This window comes from Chlorocebus sabaeus, chromosome 22, assembly GCF_047675955.1.
Source record: "Chlorocebus sabaeus isolate Y175 chromosome 22, mChlSab1.0.hap1, whole genome shotgun sequence".
NCBI lineage: Eukaryota > Metazoa > Chordata > Mammalia > Primates > Cercopithecidae > Chlorocebus > Chlorocebus sabaeus.
The window spans coordinates 25,238,484-25,244,776 of NC_132925.1; positions in this window are offsets into that span (position 1 = coordinate 25,238,484).

The following is a 6,293-nucleotide window of genomic DNA, read 5'->3' on the forward strand; positions in this document are numbered from 1 at the left end:
TATTTCACATATTTCTAAGTATAAAACAACACCAGTGCTTCTGTTATTCCCCACATAATTACATAGTGCATAGGATAGTAAGGAGAAAAAACATTATCTGGTACCTGCAAATAATGCACTCTTTCCCTCTGAGCTGATAATCTAGCCCTTTAAAATAGGAAAGGATGAAAATAAAATCAGGTTTCCCATGTTGCAGTATATTTCTATTTTCCTTCCCCCTTGCTAATCAAAAGGTCCTGTAGTGCACAATCGGAATGGAAAAGCCTAGTCCTAAGAATCAACTAAAAATAATATGAAGAAAATGAAGTGGATGTCTGTCATTTTTGTGTGCTCACTGGAGAATGGCTTTCTGTCCCTGTGATTTTGAGGTGCTGTCATACATGATGCCCTCCTGCTCCCTGGTTACAGGGGTGGACATAGGACTACCTGATCAATCACGGTACTGGATCCTCTTGCTCACAGTAAATTATTCAAAAAATGGGCACCGCCAATCAAACCTTTTCCATGAAGTTTCTCTTTCTTAAGGATTTCAGTTTCTGTGGCTATAAGCTCAGATCCTCAGGTAACCATGTTTTCAGTAGAGAGGAAGCCCGGCTATAGCAAGGAAAATTGAGAAAATAAAGACAACCAAAGGCACGTAGAGCTAAAATATGGAAAGAAGGACAAAGAGCCTTGACAACTTTGCTCAAATGCCTGGCTCCTGCTATGCTTAAACAAATACACACTTCTGGAATTCCTGGTGATTTAAACCAGTAAGTCCTCTCCTCATCGGTCTTTTTTTTTTTCTTTAGATGGAGTTTCGCTCCTTTTGCCCCGGCTGGAGTGCAATGGTGCGTGCGATCTTGGCTCACTGCAACCTCCACCTCCTGGGTTCAAGAAATTCTTCTGCCTCAGCCTCCCGTGTAGCTAAGATTACAGGCGCACACTACTATGCCTGGCTAATTTTGTATTTTTAGTAGAAATGGGGTTTCACTATGTTGGCCAGGCTGGTCTTGAACTCCTGACCTCAGGTGATCCGCCCACCTCGGCCTCCCAAAGTGTCAGGATTACAGGCGGGAGCCACCGCGTCCGGCCCCCATCTTCTTTGTTTCTTTTGCTTAGGCTGTGTAGAGTTGGGTTTTGTTACTTCCATTACAAAAACCATAGAAAAAAAAAATCCTTACCTGATAACAGACTCCTGCTGGCTGGCTGGGATAATACATATAAATAATGTCTCCTTAACTTTTAAAATAATGTCTCCTTAACTTTTAAGAAAAGAGGGGAGGAGGAGGTAATGGGAAAATACTAAGAACTAAATTTCTTTCTTGGCCTATATTCTAAGATTCGTTAATTTACTCTATTTTTGTTTCTCTGACCTATGACTCATCTCTCTTTGAACATCTCTTTCTTTCATTGGCACACAGACCACAATATACTCACTGGTCATTCTTTCATTCATAAATTATCATGGCTTTATTATTTAATTCTACATGGTAAGTCTTAACAAAACGGGCCAAAGATAAGGCATTAAATTGGGAAGAAAAGAAAGAAGAGAAGAGATGTTGATCATTTTCAAACTGGAAGGACAAATCATCACTAGGAAAAGTTATTTCAACTTAAATTTCACAGAGGGAATTTATGCAGATGGGGTAGAGCTACCTCAGGATAGAGCAATTTGGGAGTTTTTCTGAGTCCTTCTGGGAAGATCTGAGGAGCTGGAGGCAGTAGGAGGGAAGGCTTGAGAATAGAAGATGACTCAGCTTCTGGTGTGGGACAAAGCTACTGGTGTGAGTAACTAAGGCCCACCTTCTCAGTCTGGCTAAATGATGTGATTCCCACTCTTTATGTGCATCTCAAGCTTCTCCTTGGAGTTCCTTTGGCTTCAGAGGTTACATCTAGTGTTCATTTAATCCTGGCCTCGATATTTGCCTCAGGCCTGAAAAATCCAAGGAATAAACTTGGACTATGCACTTTTTGAAATGTCTTTGATTCTAGAAAAATTACTTGAGAAGTATGCCATTTGTAGATTCTATGTGTGCGTGTGTGTGTGTGTGTGTGTGTGTGTGTGTGTGACCAGGACTGGTTCTGTTGCCTAGGCACTATCACAGTTCACGACTCACTGCAGCCTCCACTTCCTGGGCTCAATCAATCCTTTCACCTCAGCCTCCCAAGTAGCTGAGACTATAGGTGCACACCAACACACCCTGCTAATTTTTTGTTTGGTTGGTTGGTTTTGTAAGAACGAGGTTTCGTTATGTTGCCCAGGCTGGTCTCAAACTCGTGAACTCAAGAGAGCCTCCCAAAGTGTTGGGATTATAGGTGTGAGCCACTGCAACCAGTTAGAAATTCTTTTCTAATTGGATACATTAATCACTCTTGCACAGGATGTTTCACTCTAAAACTTGGATGCCATTCTCCATAATAAGACAAATAATTTTCCTTATGAGGTATATCAATTAACTAGATTTAACAGCATTTTAAAACCAGAAGCCAAGGTCTGAAATAATTTCATCTACCTCCTTGTCATCTAGAACACATCACAGAATTCTGGTGATTTCAATGAAAGCACATACATGTTTATAAATCTTTTTATGCATTGTCTTATATAACTGTTTTATATGTATTGCATTTTCTCACAAGTTTTTCACCTTGAGGTACAATTATTAAGTGAATTTCTTTCCCTTACAAAGAAAAGTAAACACATTAAACATCTCCACGTAATGTTAAAACGCTGGACATTAAATTAAATTAAATATTTGTCCTATAGCACTGTGAGCTGAATAGGTTATGAATCATCCATGTTTGTGGAATACATTGCTTAGAATTATAATTTTGCCAAATTCACCTGGTAAGGAACAAAGTATAAAGAACACTGAGGCTTAAATTCTTTAATACTTAACTAAGTCTGTAGACTTTGCAATATTGGTACTGCATCCATAATTATGCCTTAGTGAAATGTTATACAGAACATCATTCAGAATGTTTGCTCTGAAAAGAGTTTGGATAAATGTGCCATATTTGAAATTGATTAATGGTGTCTGATATGCATCCAGTCTTCTTATTATCCTAAGAATTTGACTTAAAAGTTATAGGGTATCTTGTATATTTACCCTACTTGAAAGAAGTAGTTTGCATTTAAACAAGAATGGTACCCATAGCTATGTTAATTTTGGTTAAGTGTTCTGCCTCCTGGGACCTCAATTACTTACCTCATATGTTATATGAGGTAGTTAGATTATTCCAGTGGTTTATCTAACTGTCCTGGAAACCTTTAGAGTGTCTACAGGAGGAGGTGAAACCTCAGGCTTCTTATCAAGATTCAGCCCAAACAGCCCCACCTCTATCAGCTCATTAATTACCTTGCGCAATAATTCATGTATTCATGAACCTGACTTTTTGAATCCAATAGTCTCCTGTGTCTATTATGTGACTATTTTTTTAAACATATGGAAGAATGTTAAACAGACACAAACTTCCGCCCCTCATTGAGATTTCATTCTGGTAGAGAGACAGACAATAATCAAACTACATGAGTTAAATGGATATTATTCTATATGGTGATAAACTTTATGGAGAAAAATGAAGCAGGAAAAGGAATTTGGGGTGGGACTGACAGTTTAAATACTTGTTTATGGAAGGCTTCAATGAGGAGGTAAGCTACAGTAATAGCTTGGGGAAAAGAGTTCCAAGGAGTGGAAAGAGGAAGTGCAAAGACACTGAGGTTGGAGTAGGCAAAGTACATTTAGGAGCAGTGAGGAGACTACCATGATTTGAATAAATTGAACAAGGGGTAACTATAAAACTGGACTTCAGAGTATTCCCATATTAGAAGAAAAAGGGTTGCTTTTAAAGATTGAAAACAGTTCACTTAAGATACTTCTAAGGCCCTGAAAAGTATTACAATTCGAAAGTTCTTGCTTATAGTATATGATCAATGATCCTTGACTCCATGTTATTAATACTTCTTTTTTTGCTAATCAATAATAAAGAGTTTTTGCTCTTTAGGGAGCAAAAGCATACACTTGTCCAACAATTGTTTGTTAATACTTTCCTGCAAGCTTAACTATCTTACTTAAGGGGAAAATAGTATGGATAATTGGGGCCTAGTAATTAATTAATTAATTTGACTTTCTAGAAATCCATTAGATCCAAGGTGACGTTTTTGCTTTAGAAAATCAAATATATATTATTTTCATATTTTTATAGTCATTATATATTCACTCATATTCCTGAATAGAACTATTGCAGATCAAAATGGGTAATCAATATATATCCAAGAAATTAGAGATAACTCTGGGAAACTTCTTGAAAACATATAATTCAAGTTGGAATTTCTTTTAAAGCGTCAAACATTTAAATAACCATACCTTGAGTCATTTTCTACTTACTCAAAACTAAAAGAACTGCTTATTTCAGTTGAAAGTGGGAACACTCAGAAGAGAAACCTTCAAGTTAAGGGGTAAACCCAGACTGTTACACTTTTTGTATGTACATTTATGCACTTACTGAAATCACCCACAAATTATGAGTTTTTAATACACTGAGAGTTTTTGAAATTCATTTTATATAGTGTAAGTTTCATAGTCAAATAGCATAGCTAAATTATTTCTTCATTCCTCATGTCTGAGACAGGAAGGAAAATGACTAAGTGGATTTCTAGTTCAACTGAAATAGCTATGCATTTCTTTTTGTACCCAGACTGAACATTCTGTGAAATAAGAACATAATGTTTATCATAGACTTTGAAAGTTTTTACTCTCCTGAGCTTCAGTGATATGTCTTTATTAGCTAGCATTATTGAAAAGGTGAGTTGCAGAATTGTATTAATTCATTGACAGACGTCACGGTTAACAATTGAAATTAAACAGTAAAATTCAATGGACTCAGGAAGAGATCTACCCAGAGGTCCTCCATGTATATTTAATGCAATAACATTAGAAATCATTTATTTAAAAAAACTTGGAGTCTAGAAAAAAACAGAAATTTATATTATACAGATGTAATCTCTGTGCCTCTTTAAAATTGTGTATCTTCCTAGACTTAATATAAATCCCACTTAGGCCTTTATTTCAATCTTTGTCATCAGTACATTAGCCTAAGCCCTTGCCTGGTCACTTAGAACCTTTACTAATCAGGTTTCTGTGCTCAGCATGGGCCATTTTGTTTTATTCTAATTGATGGCACATAATTTAGTACAGTCTTTCTCCCGTAGATTGTTTCCTCACTTTATACTTCAAAGTTATCACCTTGTTGACTAGGACTTGACTCATTCTTTTTGCCTTTCCTAAACCTTAGTCTGCCTAGACCAATCATTGAAGACCCAATGGATACCCCTTTCATCTTCTCATAACATGAACCCTTGTAAGTTTATTTGAAGGTTTGTATTCTATTAGGTATTTTTTCTCATCACTTATCATTCATTCACAAAAATTTATCAAGTGTACAATCTATTTTTAAAGCATGGCTGAACATGTACTCACTGTAGGTGAGGGTTGAAGGAGAGAAGAGTGAATCAGATTTGTTGCGCTTGAATTGTATACAATTTTGTTCAAGGAGTAGGAAGGCAAACAAAACACAATGATATACAGTGGTAGGAACAAATGTTTTCAGCTTCCAAAACTATCTTTGTTGAAATTTCATCTCCAGTGGAGATTTTGTGGTGACTAATAAGGGGGGAGAAAAACTACTTCCATTCTTCAAATGCACACACAATTGACTTGGCTATGTTGTCACATACTGATGGGATTAAAATTTTAGTACAGGAAAGGGGTCCTGGCCTGAGCCTTGGGAATCCTGAGTCCTGATCTCAACAGACCCTAAGTAGGAAACTTGCCTCTGGTACCATGTCACTGCTTTGAGCATATCATCCTGATTGATGATGAATTCCTTTATACTTAAAATACAAAGCTCTTCTAATGTCCCAGGTAACGTGAAATTTTTTCCCCCTGGATAAATGTTATTCATTTTTCCCTTTCAGCAAGATGTACCCTTATGATGCTCTGATGCATGACTAAACTATACAATAAATATTATTGGAATACTACGTATTCTCAATTGTAACAAAAGTGACTGTGATCTACATGTAGCTGGAAACACTCTTCCTCTCAAGAATTAAGTAAGATGGATCCAATCCCACATTGACTAGATTTTGAAAGATAAATTCTATTATATTACTTTGTGGAGCTTACATTCTCATGTTTATTTCTAACTCTGAGCTCTTGCTTATGTTACATTATTTCAGTTTAGAAATGGTCTTGTCATCTCATATGCACTGTACCTGGCCTATGCAGATAGGGTGTGCTGCTTCATTAGTA